The following is a 17,650-nucleotide window of genomic DNA, read 5'->3' as shown; positions in this document are numbered from 1 at the left end:
GATCTGGGCAGTCCATTTTGCCACGTGTCTTCAAGTTTGGCACGAATCCGAATCAGAATCAGACCTGACCCCGATTTTTGGGTATGGCAGGGGGTCCGGATTCGGGTCTAATCAGACCCATTATAAGAAAACTCATACCCGGACCTGATAAGAACTACGTGAACCAGACCCTGGCTATACTTGGTAAAACATTTTTTTTTTATCATTTTTACATTGAAAAATTGCGGGTCTTAATCGAAACTCCTATTGGGCCTAGGTCTGGTATAAAATATCACAAACTATACCCAGGTCCATGTATTAATTGGACCTTCAGGTCCAGACCCAGGTCTTAATCATGTCTTATTATTTATTACCATACTCGGACTCTATAGGGTTTGGTATGGGTTGGGTCCTGGTAAACGTTGAGACACCTATGTGCAACCCGTGGTATTTGTGTTTAACGGGTTGGATACATGCGGTTTGAGTCTGCATAAGAACGATTTAGATCCGTATAACCGAATTGAACCCCATCAGAATTTCAATGATCATACCCAACCCTATCCAAAAGGCCAAAACAAAAGACAAGTTTTTTTACTTTTTACATTTGGAAGATTTCAAAAGCAATGGATTTTAATCGAGATGCGATGTAGGTAGCCTACCCCATGTAGTTGGGATAAGGGTTGATGATAATGACGATGAATGATCCCATGTAGGTCGGATTGAAAATTTGAATCCAAACCCATACCCAAATCCAAAATCTTCAAACATTGAAACCTGTTCAGGGATTTGATCTTGTTTTAAGAATCCAGATTGTACAATCTAACATGATTCAGATGAGAGAATCAACCAGGTCTGATCCATTTGCAACCCTAGTTTCCATGAAAGCAGATAGCTCAGATATTGTGTTGGCCAGGCCATACTTGAATAGTGGGTTAGGTATCTCACCCAACTATACTCTGATCTAAAGCTGGTGTTTTTAGTATGTTATTTTCACAACTAAATGAGCTGGTTCAATCTCAAGAGGGCCCCAAACACCTGGTTAGATGGGTCAATTAAAGTATTCAATTTAGATGTCCCGAGTTCGATACCTGGGATGTGCATCTCTGGCTATAAGGTTCAAGTCAATGTGAAAACTATCCCGGGTGCACAACAGAAAATACCCATAGACTTCTCAACCTGGGCCTTGGAACAAGGTGGTGGTCAACGTATCACTTTACTGTTAAGAAGAAAACACAGAGTTGGTTCAGACTTTATTTTCATTATTTTATTTTTTATGATCCAGCTGAGGAATTAAGGTCCCCTCCTTTTCGGTAGACTACAAGTCCTACTGGTGGCTATATGATGCAGATCAGACCCGGGTGATTCTGATTCTACAACTTTAGATCCAAACCGCAAGTCTACCGATGTGGTTCTCAAAATGGATCATTCTAAGTGCCTAGTTATGGTGAGTGTCCTGTGTGTAGGTCCAATGCGGGGTCGATGAAAGGTAGAGAAAATGAGCATTTAGTTCTTCACCTCTTTAATTGGACTCTAACCCAGCATGGTTAAACAGGTTTATGAATAGCGTCCATCATGTGATTCAAATCTCTGTATGTATCCTCGATCCAAATTCAGTTTCATTATAGAGATAGTCTATTTATTTGTTTTTTTGAGAGAGGAGAGGAGATCATAGGTTGATAAACCTTATTTTATAGAAATTTTTATTGTTTTTTCATTCAATAGATTATAGTTTTATCTAGTTTTGGTATCCATATGTGGGATTAAGAGCGTTCATCCTGATCACTGCATCACTGTACAACTAGGCTGTTATTCAACCACCCATGCCATGCAAATAAGGTTCAAATTTGCAATGTCCCAATCACACGGTGGCTTGATTTTCATCTGGATCTGATAATATGTGTACCCGATCCTGAGATAGATCAGATTAGACCAAACCATTTGACTAAAATGATTTGGATTTGGATTCAGACATATATTACGGGTCCTGGATATGGGTTGGATTAGATATGGACTTGGGTCAAAACTCCAACTGATTTTGCATCCCTAATTCGAGTAGATTTGAGAGTGAAAAACTTATGTTTTTCACAGCTCAACTGATTAATGAAGTAATTAATCTGTCTGATGAGTGTGGGAGAACAATGGATCTGGATATTGTCAGTGTAGCTGCGCCTAATCCATATCCAATTATGCTAAATTTCGGTATGGCCCATATGCAAATCCGACCCGTCAAAACAACACATAAGTGGTGGCATTTTCGTTATTCATGTCAAAAGAAGAGGTAGAACGTCTTCGAACAGGTAAACAAGAACGTGTGTGATCGCGTTCAATCCGTGTTCGCTTGGGTTGTCTTCTATTCTGAGTCAATCACCAGACTCGGTCCTCCTCTCTTTGGCATGTTCTAACTTCTCTTAGATTACGAAATCATCCTACCTCTAAACATTTAATGACACCAACTTTATGACCCCTTGGCAGTTTAATTTACTGCCCCTAAAGCTAAAGAAATATCACGAATGCCCTCGTGTTTTGATACTTGTGCAAAAAACTTCAAGGCTATAATGATCCCCCAATCATAAAAGCTTGTTCTCGGGATTTTCTTGGCAAAAGAAAACCTCGTGATAATCAAACTCAAAATTGATATATATTTCAAATAGTTTCAAATTATTTCATTTTTTGAAAACATAATACATGACACTGATTTGAAAGCTTTTCTGTGCGTTTTATGTACCATCTTAAATTTTAATCTTTTTCTAGCCAATATCTTTCCAAAAATTTATGAAAAAGCATGGGATTTTAGTTTATCGTAGGGGTTTTCTTTGCTAAGAAAATTCAAATAAGGAGATTTGTGATATCAATGTTTTTTATGGCAAAATATTGTAAATTCATGGTATGTTTATTATTATAAAAAACAGTAAAACATATATAGAATATTAAAATCCCTTAAAACATGTAAATACTATAATTAGGTAAGACATTGAATCTATTATGATTTGCTGCTTAATGAAATTTCTGCCACAAAATTTCAAAATATTTAGAATCTTCTTATAATTGTTACTAGGGGTGTCAACGGGTCAGGTTTACCTGGACTCGACGGGTACCAAATCCTATAGTAGGGGACAAGGTCTTCACGCCAGCCCTGTCCCAAAATTCCGCTCTCCATCCCCGCCTCTATCTCCACACGCGTTTTGATTTTAACCTTCACCCCCTCCTTCATCCTTATTTCATGTCCTCCATCCTCTGTCCAAATGGGGTGAGGCAAGGCAGAACCCCATTTTTGCTTGCTCCACTGCCATCTTTAAATAGTATTTTATTATTTTACTAACGGAGATTGGGGATGGGATGGGACGGGACGGGATGGGACAGGACAGGACAAGGCGAAGCAGGGAAAAGCTTTAGTCCATCCCTGCATGAACTTTGATTTTAACCTTCATTCCTGCCTCTAGCTCCGCTTCATGTCTTCCATCCTCAGTTCAAACGGGATGAGGGAGGGCAGGGCTCCGTTTTACTCCGGTCCACTGCCATCCCTACCCTAGAGGGTCCGTGTATGGAGATAAATAAGAAGACCCAATTAAGACTCGAGTCTGGGCCCAAAGGTTCGATTAATACATGAAGTCAGATATAGTTTGTGAAATCTTATACCAAACCCAAGATAATACTCACAAATTTTCAATGTAAAAAAGATAAAAAATATTATTTTATCGAGTCTAGTTCATGTAGTTCTTACACAGTCCAGGTATGGTTTCTCTTATGATGGATCTGATTAGATTTGAGTTCAGACTTGATACCGCACCCAAAAATCAAGGGTTTCACCTGGGTTCAAACTAAACCTGACCCATTGACACCCCAAATTGTAACCAGTGTTATCAGTATGGATGCAAATAAGCCTAAATTGACCGGTTCACATAGAATAGGCCCAAAATCTATTCTACAAGGGTCTGAATCCTTATAGAATTGGGCAATTCATCCCCCATTCAGCTTTAATCGATTTGGGCAGATTCAAAAGCAGATATTGTGTCAAAAGGAAACATTTTCATAATATCACATATTTTAAAAGTATCATGTTTTTATTATGATATTTAAACAAAATATTTTAATTATCTATGTATATTTAAAAAATTATTAGGCTTTTATTGTAATATCAATGTGATAAAAAAGTATTTAATATTTTTATATATTTTGATATTTTCCTGATACTCATACATTCTTAGAAAAAGTGACTTTTTTTTTTCAAATATTTTGAGATTTTCTTTCAAAGAAAATTTCCTCCGATAACCAGGTTTGTGAGATTGAGCAAACCCAAGGGCACGGGCTATATCTAACAAAACTCTTCCCACTAAGGATACTTTTGTCATTTCACCATATCGTAAAGGAACCACTCGGATACTTTGACGGCCACGGAAGGGCGAGCGAAGTAATTCGGTCCATTTGAAAGGACATTTATGTCATCATGTAAAGGACGGAACCGTCATTCACGGAAAGCAATCAAGCATTTTAGTAAGTTCGTGCTCTCTATTTTATTATTAATTATTATACGTCCATTTTTTACTGATTCACGCGGTACATTTGCCTCTCGTATAAAAGCGGAGGAAGGGGCCGACGGAAGCGGTCGTAGAGGAAGCAACGAAGAGAGAGAGAGAGAGAGAGAGAGAGGGAGAGGAGACGATCTCTCGGCGATGGGGCGATGAGTAACGATTGTCGAAAGGTACCGCTCTGAAAAACTGGGATCTTTTGAACTCTATTCACCTTCTCCTGCTCATTCGAGGGGTTCTCTGCGCGTCTCTCTCTCTTTCTCGGTTCTTATCGCTAAGTTTGGGCGATCGCGAAGCCCTAGCTCCGAAACTTTAGCGTTTCGTTTCTCTCGCAAATAGGGCAGCTTGTCTATGCGGGATTCTGCGTGGGTTTGGCTCCGGAACAGGTTCTGTGTGAAATTTTTGCGGTGCTCTTGGATATAGGGTTTTGTTTACCCTTCTTGTTCTGGCGTTCTAAGCGATTAGGGTGCCGGAGGCGTTGTTCTGCGCGTTGGGCGGTGGTTTGTGTTGATTCTAGGGTTCATGGGTTGGAGATAGGAAGGAATTTGATTGTGAGGGTGATTTTAGGGTTTGGTGTTGAGTTTGGGGATTCAAGGGTTTTTCCTTCTTTTTCCCACGTTTGATGGTTCAGTATCTTCTTCTGAGCATCGAATTCGTTCTTCCAATTCTTACTTTTGCTCTTTTTTGATGTTTATACGGTGAATGCCTATAAAATTTAGGTTTTTTATGGTTGAAATATTGCCTCTTCCTTTCGTTTTTTGGCAAATTAGGGGAAGTTCATGTTTCATAATGTTTCCGGTTCTTTGTTAGAAATCTCTCCTTTTTTCATACATTCACTGTCTTAGGGTTACCAAATTTTTTTTGGTTACTTTTTGATTCAATCCGGATGCTGATTCTTCTTCCTTCCCGTTCCGTGATTTCTTCTGTATAAGCACTGGGTTGTCTTTGCTTTTTGTGTGGAATGGTGAGAAGCTGTCTCTTGTGAGAATGCCTTATACGGATTATCAGGGTTCTTCTGTGCCTTTTGCGACATTCGGCCGTTCGATTTTGAGTCTTAGACGTGACCAGGTTCATTCCATGGAAGGGAGTTCCGAATCAGGATCTGCACAAGAGCAGAGGCTTGAGGCTTTCCAGCGGATGGTCACGGAGAAATTTCATGATCTTGCTGCTTGTAACCCTGATGAGCTTCTTTCCTTATCATGGATCCGCTGCCTCCTCGATGCTTTCCTTGCCTGCCAAGAAGAGTTTAGGGTGATCCTTCATAACCATCGGTTCCAGTTTGCTAAACCCCCTCTTGATCGCCAGACCTCTGAATTCTTTGAACGTAGTGTCAAAGCCCTTGATCTCTGCAACGCTATCCGTGATGGAATCGAAAATGTCCGAAGATGGCGTAGGCAGCTTGAAATTGTACTGTCTGCACTGGATGCACGCCATTGTACCCTCGGAGAGGGGCAGTTTCGTAGGGCAAAGAAAGCTCTTACTGATGTGGCAATCGGGATGCTTGATGAGAAGGAAGCAGGGTCGGTTCTGGCTCAGAGAAATAGGTCTTTTGGACGGAATTCCAGCAAGGAACGATCAGTTGGCCATTTTAGATCCCTCTCTTGGAGTGTGTGTCGCTCTTGGTCAGCTGCCCGCCAGCTTCAAGCTATTGGGAGCAACCTGAACCCACCTCGGAGCAATGATATATTGGCAACTGGTGGGCTTTCTGTTCTTGTGTACACTATGAACACAATTCTTCTCTTCGTAATGTGGGCCCTTGTAGCAGCGATTCCTTGTCAGGATAGGGGTATTCAGATACATTTCTCGGTTCCACGACATTTCTCATGGGCCGCTTCTGTACTTTCTCTACATGAGAGAATAGTGGAAGAGTCAAAGAAGAGGGATCGGAAGAATTCTTGTGGGCTGCTTAAGGAAATACACCAGATTGAGAACTCTGCCCACCATATGACAGAACTGGCAGACTCCATCCACTTCCCGTTGGCTGAGGGCAGGCAGAAGGAAGTTAGGCAAGGAGTTGAGGAGCTAGCTCAGGTATGTGAAGCATTGAGAGATGGGCTTGATCCACTTGAGCGCCAGGTCAGGAATGTATTCCACAGGATCGTCCTTAGCCGAACTGAGGGTCTTGATTGTTTGGGAAGGCCACAAAATTCTGAATAGTATGCTGTGCCAGTTGGGTGGTTATCTTGATGTAAAATTTTGCAATTTTATTGTTTTTTTCTTTTGAGCATGTTGCTTTCTGGATGTGACTCTATCCTTTTAATGGAAGGAAAGGACATAAGTATGCCTCCCATTTCCCTACCTGCCAAGAATAAAATGTTCCTGTGAATATGTGATATGATGGAATCAGGTAGCATCCTCTGTATCTACTATATATTCTGTACAAAAAAAGGATGGCCCTCACCATACACTGGTGTTATATTTTGTTTTGTGTCGTTGCTGTAACATTTCTGACAATATCCTAAATACTGAATTTCATACCCTGTAGTTCAACAATCAGGTTGACTTATCCCTCCCCATTATAAGACAGGTTGTGGGTGTTTTGCTTGTTTTCTTTTGTTTATTTTTATCTGTATCCCTTTTTTTTAAAGATGTGTGGGGATGTGATTTAGTTTGAATATGATTATGATAAATAAGGATTTTCACAAGGGGTATAGCATCGATAACAGACATGGTTATCTCCATTTATTTTTTCATTTTCTTAACCATCCAGATCCTATGCCTGATTGAACTGCAATGTCTAAAGTTTACTATATCTATTAACAGATTTTTGTGCCTACTTGCAAATATACAAGCACACTGCTTAGTTTAATATTCAAACAAAGTTTTCTGCTGAATGTTGACATTATAGTTGTTTTCAGTATGTTTTTTAATGCATTTCTGCCTATGTTCAAACACCTTGTGACTGATTGTAATAACAAGTTCTCATGTTTGGGCTCTATGATCTATGGTCTTTAAAGAAATTTTTTGTACATTTTTTGATGGTGAGAAGAGTGATTATGCATACAACCTTAACGGTTGATTGAACACTTATATTTAATTGCTTAGTCTTATCTTTTCTCTTCTTTCCTTAATGTTTATTTTATAGAAGATCAGTTGTGTCTTTTGTGGCAACTGTTGTAATTTCCAGTTTCAGAATAGATTAAGATGTTGTGTTTGTATATTTGGTCTTGTTATTGCCATTCATGCACCTAACTATCAAATGGTATCAACATGATTGTGCCTTTATTCTTAGGTATCAACTGCAACACACTCCTAGGTTCTAGACATAGTTTTGCATATTTCTGCCAACTCCAGGAATTGGGCACTGTTGCTAAGGCAGAACCTTTTGTCTAATGACCGGTTGAACCTTGTTTGGTGAGCTTGATTCTGTTAATTTCTAGGAAGTTAGTTGGATCAGCTAAATGCTGCCGTTCAGAAGCATAAAGCTGACAAGGTATTTAATGTGAAGGACCTTTGTGTGCGTTTGATGTGCTAGTTCTATCCATATGCATACATGAGGGATTAAAGTCTTGATGGTGTTTCAAACTCATTCTGATTCTTGAAGGTCTTAGACGAATAAAAATGGAATCTTCACTTTTCTTGGATATTTCCTCATATAAAAGCTAACAAAAAAATTTGGATTTAGGAATTTATTTTCCAGTTGGGGAGTCTTAAGTAGCTAATGAATTATCGATCATACAACCGAGGGACCCAATTTTGATGTCCAAATCAGTAGCTTAGAGACGCATCTTTCTAATTTGTTTTCCTTTAGTGGGCTTTATTCTGTTATGCTTTCTTTACGTGGTTACTTTCTTTTGTTTTGAGTTTGGTCCCTACCCCCACCCCCCTTTATTGGCCTTTTCTCATTTGCTGGCATTTTATATACTGAAGATGGTTTTGCCTTCAATAAGATTATTCTCAATATGGTTAAAGAAATATGCACTCGTGCTATTCGTTGTCCACTATTTTATTTTCTTGAAAGGAAAGATTCGTGAGTTTCTGTGAGGGCGTGAACATGATGTTTTCGTGTTTAACCTTTTGTCTGGTTTCAGCTCATTCACAGGTTGATTGGTTTGAGGCAATTCTGCTGCATGCTGATAGAGGAAAAACATGTATTTGAACCTTTTCCTGCCAATTTTATAGTATTTTTGCCACTATAGTGTTACCAAATATTTATCGTTTATCCCTCTGGTTTTGACTTATTGGGGACAAGAAGATGGTGCATTTTCACATTATTAGGCAACGAATGTTGAGATCCTTTTTCCTGCCAAAAGGTTAAAGTACCCCCTGCCACTCCAAAATGTCATTTGTGCTGTTTTTTAAGAAATTATGATAGCTTTACAACCGATTTTTCTACAAACCACCAAGTGGTGGTATTTTCTACTAGCCATAAATTTTAACCTAGATGCGGGAGCAAATGGGGTACTTAAAAAAAAAAAAAATAAAAATAAATAAATAAATAAATATATATATATATATATATATATATATATATATATATATATATATATATATATATATATATATATATATAAAACTGAACTTGGTTAGTGTAAAGATCAGTCCCAATATGATTGCACAAATATTTGCGCATTAATCACCTTATCACCCTCCATCTTTGGGACATGGCCTGTCAGTTGTGGGGCCCAAAGCCTGATGGAGGGCGATCAGTTGCTTAATGCCCAAATTTTGTGCTATGGGATTGCTCTGTTAGAAGAGTCCGTGTTACATAGATTTTAACCAAATGCAGTATGATTCTCTTTGAATTTTGCTTTTATTTTTAGATTTATGTTTAGTGGCTTATGTGCAATTTTTTATCTGATATCTCTGGATATAGCAAACAGGCCATGACTTATCCCACCTCCATATTGCAAGTAAATCCAATAAGAGCTCAAGTTTACTTTTCCCAGCTAATGGTCTCACCAATGTTCTAAGAATTCACGGGCCATGAATCGATTCAGCTGAATCAATGTGAATTGCCCAACTTTTAACCAGGGAAAGACACGTGTCAAAAAATATTAAAAAATCATTTTGACCAATTTTCAGATTTTTTTTTTGAAAATTAGCTAGTTCAGGTCATTTGTGTCTTGATTGTCTGCCAATACGACACGGTCCGGCGACTCAGGCCGATACGTACACTACTGGATCTCACTTCCTGAACTTTGGTGCTAAGGCCTGAAATGCCATGGGCAAAACAAGTCTACTTCCAACTAGATGAATATTCCTGAAGGGTTAAACCTTAGGTAGTAGGCGGTATTTTCTTCTACATATGATCCTACACAAGTCATTGAACGTCTCTTTATCTACTGTTAAAGCTCCCTTGTGAATGTAAAATTTGTTGTTTTCATGTACACAAAAGGAGCATTTAATAGGTTTTTCACGGGTAAAACAAACAAAATTTGATAAGTTGTGTAAAGGAAACTTTGGTAGGGTAAACATGCAGTTGCATTTTTGGGAGCATGTGTTTTGGTGGGATGGGTGGTGGTGGTTGCAAGCTTTTGTGTAAGTGGGGCAGGTTATATTTTTGTTTAAGAGCTGGAGAGATGTATGTGAAAAGAAATCGTACTTCATATATCTGGGTTTGGATATCTAATCCAGACCCAAATCGAGTTTATTATGTAACACATAACTGATGGATTCAATTGTATTTAAGTCTATATGTAAAGAGTATTTTTGTACCCTAATGTTTGTATTACCTTATACTTAATGAGATGCCTAATACGCAGATCTTGAATTGAGGATTCTGCTGCAGCCACGATCTCTCTCCTATTCTATTTCCTTTCTTATGGTAGAATAATGAAATCCACAATTTCTATCATGGTATCAGAGGTGAAGATCCAACCTTGAAGATCGTGTTCTTCTCATGAGCATCTGGTCGAGTTTATTTGTCTTCTTCTAAGGTATCTCTCTATCGGTTCATATCTATTCTCCCTGCCTTCTTTCTTTCTATTGTTTTTATCGTTCATTCCTTTTTATTTTTATTTTTTAAATCACGTCTTGAATCTATCCCAGTTAACGTGCATCCCTTTCTTCCAAAATCCAAATCTTGGATTTGCTCACGTTGACATTCTTTCTTTCTCCTGATTTTCTGTTCTCTTACGATTCTTTTTTCATATTGCTGCATGTGATTTCACCCAAACAACAAGTTTACATAATCACGCAAGATCAGATTTGATCTATGCGTGATTTCAAAGGTTGAAATCACGTCAAACTTGTTCTCTCTACTTTTCCAAATTGACATCACATCATATTCTGATCTGGACATGATCTCAGATCTGCCTTGATTAACTGATATCACCTTTGAAGCTCCTCTCTGTTTTGGATTTTTTTCTCATTTGGAAAAGAAAACATGTTATTTTCAAAGTAACATGCCTCTTACTGGTTGAATTTTAATTTTTTATTCAAAACAGTTTTTTACTGCATAATCTAGTTTTCTGCCTCGGGTCAGCAGATCATTAAAAAAAAAGGCAGCAGATTCACTAAAATTATTAAATATCTGTTTTGAATTTTATTCGAAGGCCCTATTGTGTTTGGGTTCTTATCCTAAAGACCTTATTCTTTCTCGATTTCGATTTCAATAAAATATGGATTCATTTCCTACTCTTCAATTTTGTCTTTCTTCAAATTTTCTTAGTCAACTCGTGTATGAGAAACTAAACAACTCCAATTTCTTAACCTGAAAGAGACATCATCCCATTCATAAGAAGTTAGAATCTTTCTGGACATCTGGATGGCTTTGTCCCTATTCCTTCAAAATTCATACAACAAGACGACAAGAATGGTGAGGGAGACATTTCTATTACTTATGTTAGGAATCCAAAGTATGTATCTTGTATGAAGCGAGATCAAGCGCTGATTGCCTATATCACTTGCACTCTGTCACAGGAGGTGCTTATGGCAATCCCAGATGACTGTTCAACTATGTAGTTATGGCATCAAATTGTTCAGACATATTCTCAAGTTTCTCAAGCTAGAATAGTATTATTAAAGAAAGAGTTTCAAATACTGAGGAAGGACTCATGAATATCATGGAGTATTTAAACAAAATGAAGATCATTACAAATCAATTGGCCATCGTGGGATGCACAATTAGTGACAAAGACATGGTGCAACAAACTTTGAGCAGATTGGGGCCCGATTATCATATGATGGTTATTTCCTTATTGTGTTTGCCAGATTTGCCTACATTTGAAGATCTTCGTGCCAAGCTCTTGCAATATGAGATGACTTTGAAGGGATTTTCTGAAGACACTCACACTCACATTGGAGCACAAGACGTTCTTGCCATAAGGGTTGCCTATGGGCGAGGATGTGGTAGGTATGATTTTCAAGAAAATGGGGGTCAAGAAAGGAATGAACAAGTGAGTCATAAAATATTACCTACACTCAATATTCTCCCTAGTTCGCAGAGGCAAAGAACAATACCCACTTGTTTTCTATGCAACAAAAGGGGTCATATCAAAGCTAATTGCTGATTTAATCCTTAAAATAAAGGAAAACAATCATAGACAAATAAAATGATAGATAAATTGAAGAATAGCAGAGAAGTCAAGAAGTTGTTATTATCTGCTTTAGCTGAATTGAATTTAAAATAGAATGATCAGGGCACTTGATATGTTGATTTCGGTGCAACCACTCATGTTACTGGTGATGTTGGTAAGCTCCTAACTCTTGTTCCTTATGTTGGTAGAAATAGTATAGTCACTGGAGATGTGTCTCATCACCATATTTCCTACATTGAAAATCTGTCATTCTTATGTCCAATTCTTCGCTCACTTTTTTAATATCATTCATGCTCCTAACATCAAGAAAAATATTGTTTCTGTCTCTAAGCTTGTAGATGATATTAATACTTTAGTTGAGTTTACTCCTTTTTCTATTCGTGTCAAGGACCTTCACACGAGAGAAACGTTCACTGAAGGAAAACGATAAGGGAACATATACGACTTGTAACGCCCCAAATATTTAACCCAAAAATTTTGAAATATTTTTTTTAGACCACATCAGAAATATTTTATTAATCCCACAGTCAAATAATTTGGGCGGGTTACAGGTGATAGCACAAACTCAATAACATTAGGCGAATTAAATCTTTCCTTGGAATCTTACTAAGTTATAAATAATAAATTTAATGAATTTCTTAAAGTCAGAGTTCCTCAGGAAATCCACAGAAGATATGGTCTCATGGCTCCGTCCACAGCGACGCCTGCAATTGTCCATCTTTATCTGTTTTCTGAAAATATTAATTCAGAAGGGGCCAGACTACCCCATATGAGTAAGAAGCATTATATCAATATGAATGTGCTCAGTGTCATGTGTACAAGTATATGTGTGCCACATTGATATAAGCAATGTCAACCATTCAAACAAATTCTGAATGTACAGTTCACTCAATACAAGCATTTCATGATTTATTACATAAAAGAAAATATCAATGAATGACACATCGTATGAATGAATCACATTTGGAATGTGAAGAAAAATATTGCTAAGCTATGCATCACACGAGTGAATCACAATCATACTATAACAAATGCAACATGTAGCATTGTGTGTATACTTAAAGATTTTCCAAAAGTATACTGACTTTATGTTTCTCTTGTTAATTACCCTGTGGGTATGCACAAACATTCAACATCGTAGCAACCTGAGACCACACGGGGATCTATTATGCTTTTCAAATAAATACCCCGTATGACTACCCGTACGAATATCCAAAGGGAACGGTCTGTGACCGAGAGAGTACTCTCTAATAGCTAAAACTTGAATTAGGATGCACCCTGATAACTTCTGTAGAAGACTTAGATCTACCACCTAGGACACATTGTAGTCCTGACCCCTTAACTCCGAGGACTGAGGACCGGGTGAGACGCCTAGCTCTCACAAAAATGAAACTGTCCGACAGAGCTTGTATCATCTACCCTCTTCAAGATAGACCTTGGGTTTGGTAACATACACCGTCTTTTAGGTGTACTCAGAGCCCTGAGAAACCAGTAACATATACCATTTTCAGGTATACCAAGTATCTCGAAAAACTGGTAACATATATCGTCTTTCAGGTATACCCAGAATATTTTTCATTCTTGTTTATTTTTGTATGCATGTCATTGCACCATAAGGAATTTCCAAAATCTCAACCTACACTCAGGGTGATCTTAGTGTATGCACATTACCCATCGAATGCCCAATAGGCACCAACCATAATTTCTCAGAATTTTGGCTCGACTCTGAGTTGAGTACTTATACTTACAACATTTTAGAGTTTCATTTCTGAGCTCGGGTGTACGTTTCGTACCCCCACTGACCATGCACTCCTATGGCATGTCTCAAGTATAACTTTTCATAAGTACTCGTATGACACTACAATGGTCCCGCAAGACTGCAATCTCAGTTTTGAGTTTTCACATGATCATGGCATGAAAAACGTCTTTTATTATGCAAATTTTTGCAGAACAAGCATAGATCAACTGACACGAGACATGTCATAATATTTACATGCAATCATGATGCAATTATATGCAAATCAATTAGCATCATAAGTGCCCATATGGCACCACAAGGATTTGGCATGCCTAGTTTCAATCTTGTACTATCGTGCCCTTATAGTTTTTCTTATTTGTGCAATTATAACAAAAATATGCATTTAACAACAAGCAGTTTATGCATTGAAACATTGGTCGTAACCTTCATATGTCAATTATATATAAAACTATGTGCGACATGAATAAGTCATAGATATCTCATTCACTTGCCACATTCATCAACATATAATATTCTTTTCATAAGCATATAATAAAATCATCATGCTGTCTAAACATATGCACTAAAGTGAGCTTTTACCATAGCCAATGTATGTGCATAATAGTAAATCTCAAACCTACTCTGAGTATGTGCATAATAGTGAATCTCAGATGTAACACATATTTCATAAGCAAATCTTATGGCAGCTTCAGGTTCATAGTAGATTTGCAATATGATCGTCATAATTTAAATAGTAGATTTGTATTCATCGCATATCTTTATGAGCTTCAGTATGACTGTCATGATTTCAAGGGCAGACTCATGTCTGTAACAGATTGGCATATGCTGCCATATGACAATCATATATTCAATGACATCTATAAGTTCATAGCGGATTCGTATGTACTGCAACTTGACTATCATGAGTTCCATGACAGGTTTAAGTTCATAGCGGAGACGCACTTGCTCTAACTTGACTACCATGAATCCGATGGCAAGCTTATGTTCACAACGGAGTCACATATGCGGAAATATGACATTCACATATGAGATGGTTGAGACATGGTCCTAGCCGACTTTGCGTATACCACTACAACACACACACGTTGTAGGCCATGGATCTGAAATTTTTAAGATCCACCGTAATACACGTCATGTAGGCAACTATTTTGAGAGCTGGAGATGTTTTGCAGACCGATTCAACAATTTGCATGTAGATTGTGCTGTCTGATCTGCACAATCGTGAGGTATACCAACTAACCTCTCATGTACATAGGTTATTCACATGCTGGGACATTTTTTTCTAACAGATTCACGTGTGCAGGTCGTGTGGTTCAGATCTACACGTTCTCAGGATCTACCATAGTACATGACATGTAAGTATGATATTCACATGTTGGAAACAACCAATGATACCCAACTTAAAACTATGACCATTTCGAAATCCAAAGTTGATGAAGTATCTAATCTAGATAACAATATGGTAATAATAAAAAGAATGACTATAATGCAAGCGTTTAAAATCTCTTCACCTTTCATATTTTTGATCGTTTGCTGGGTATGACAGACCCTTATCGGTCTACAGCCGTAGCACCAGCAGCGCCATCCCTCCTCGATCACCTTCATTCAACCCAATATCTCAGGTCTGCTGCGAGTAATAGGCATGATCGAGTAGGTGTACCATTATAGGTAGCCGGTTGGGGGTATGCATCATCCAGCCGGTTCACATCCTATTTTTTTTATTCAACCTAAAACCCACCCAACAAGCTTGTTAGGCGTGTTAAGGCCATGCATTTTGCTATCAGCCACTCCATGGCCCATGGGCGTCATACTTAACACTATATCTACCAACGAGAAATCACATTCAATAGATTTAAGTATAGAAACACATTAGGGTACATGTATATGCAAAACCAACTTCCCATTAATATGACCACACACTTGCGTGCAATGGATGTATGCATCATGGTGAAGGTGATATGGTATTACACCCTTTTTATTTTATTTTTATTTTTTTGTGACAGTTTATATGTGTGTGCAGGACATGTGACCAGACCTGTACATAACAAAAGATCAGGATATAATTCACATTAACGATGGAACAACGTGTTGTAATACTTTTTTTTTGAATACTAGCATATGCAAATTCTTCATTTGGGTATGACTCTGAAGATTAATTGTAAGGATGCTAACATATGCCGATTTTTTTTTCTAAGTTTGGTACCAACGATACAACACAAACTTATGCGTAAACATAAATTATGACTCAAGTAGATTAACCGTAGCAACAAGAAACAACTATATAGGCATGAGACAGTCCTTCCATTTCGATATTCCTCTAACTCTAACATATGAAGATAAAAGTTATCATCTTGCATGCGTAAGGGTCCGGCTGCGTATTCAACTAACAACTTAGTCGTTCACCATTAATAAATAGGATGCTCAGTTTGAGTACGTTTAATAGAATGATCTGCACGAGCATACTTTGATACAACCAACCCATGTCCTCTTACATACCAAAAAATATTGTAGAATATTCATACTACAAGCACCAAATACATGCATAAGGATATTATACCCCTTACTACAAAAATTTTCAGCAACCACTAATTGACGATTTAACATCCAATAACATGATGGTTCGGATAAAATTTCTAGACGTTCAAGCAACAGTAAATTTCAGACTTTATAGAAACCATGGCTGCATAACTTCATATTTTCCTATGTTTTTTTTAAACAATAGGCTGGATACATGTACTCCATGCCACTAAGTACACACATAAAGATAAAATGCTCTTACTCTTATTCGGTGGATCGAGCCCACGAAACAACGTTCTCCTTCTTGATTGGAGCTTCACGTCAAGCGAGGAAATAAAGAAAACCCCACGTTAATGATGGGTTTTTCCTCGTATGTTATCCAATGAAAATCTCTCAGGTAATTTCCAAGATCCAATCCGTGCTTTATTCTATTTTATTATTAATATTATTTTTTTTCATCGTTAGTTATAACACTATGAGAAGAGAAGCCTGTCCCTTTTTAATAAATAATGTTCCCATTTATGCCTTATGCAAAATCTTATAATGCTCATCCATATGGTATCCTTATCACTATACAAGGGACCAGAGCATGCGTGTTATTCCAAATGAAAACTTCAAAACAAATTGAAATTTGAACCTCGTGTCTCGTTTAGAGTATGCAGAGTCCTATTCAAGATATATAAAATCTCTTTTTGAATCCATAGTGGCATAGCCTTTATTTAATAGGAAGCGATATATGACCTAAAGATATCAATTGACTCAGATATGATTCAGTGTTCAACGCGTATCTAATCTCGATTTGTCAGATCCTATATTCCTGATAGGATTCGATTAAAGTCTGGTGTCAGATTCAGGATCGTTTTTTTTTTTTGAGTGAAGTCTACATCCAATAAAACTTATATATCTATGCGTAAGACTTTAAGAACTTAAATTAGTCAAATCTAAGTATTAAGACTTACAATCATCCAATTGAAATTCAATTCCACAACATTCACCTTTATTTTCAAAGAACATAAATAGCAAAAATTTTTGAATTATATTTTTATTCTAGTTCACTATTTAAAGATTCTTCGTTATTTATCCTAACTTGGCATTGTGATTGCTTGTTGTGTCACAACCCTAGATAAGTCATTCAGTGAATTCAAGAGATCATCACACCTAGCTTCCCAAGCCGTCTAGTCGAGCAAACAAACTATTATAAGTTTTTCGATCTAACTTGACCATAACATAAGTTTAATAGTGTTCCTAGCAATATATCTAGATTCTCGATATTCATGTAATAGTTTATTCAATTTCTTCAAGCAATAAAAATAATTTAATTCAAATACTATATACTTACAGAGCTCTTGCAGGATCACTGGAAGGCCGTGAACCATATATTCTTGTCC

General features: G+C 37.5%; 1 pseudogene across 1 annotated transcript; it reads left to right on the top strand.

Moving 5' to 3' along the window:
• The first annotated feature begins 5,125 nt into the window (after positions 1-5,125).
• On the top strand, positions 5,126-7,001 carry LOC149848597 (protein BYPASS1-LIKE pseudogene; annotated as a pseudogene). The gene has a single exon (XR_016430283.1). The product of XR_016430283.1 is annotated as a protein BYPASS1-LIKE pseudogene (transcript).
• Positions 7,002-17,650: the final 10,649 nt, after the last annotated feature.

Source organism: Nuphar pumila, chromosome 1, assembly GCF_984573655.1.
Source record: "Nuphar pumila chromosome 1, dmNupPumi1.hap1.1, whole genome shotgun sequence".
In the NCBI taxonomy this organism is placed as follows: domain Eukaryota; kingdom Viridiplantae; phylum Streptophyta; class Magnoliopsida; order Nymphaeales; family Nymphaeaceae; genus Nuphar; species Nuphar pumila.
Note: the sequence above shows the minus strand (reverse complement) of the source record. Positions and strands in the feature narration are given on the sequence as shown.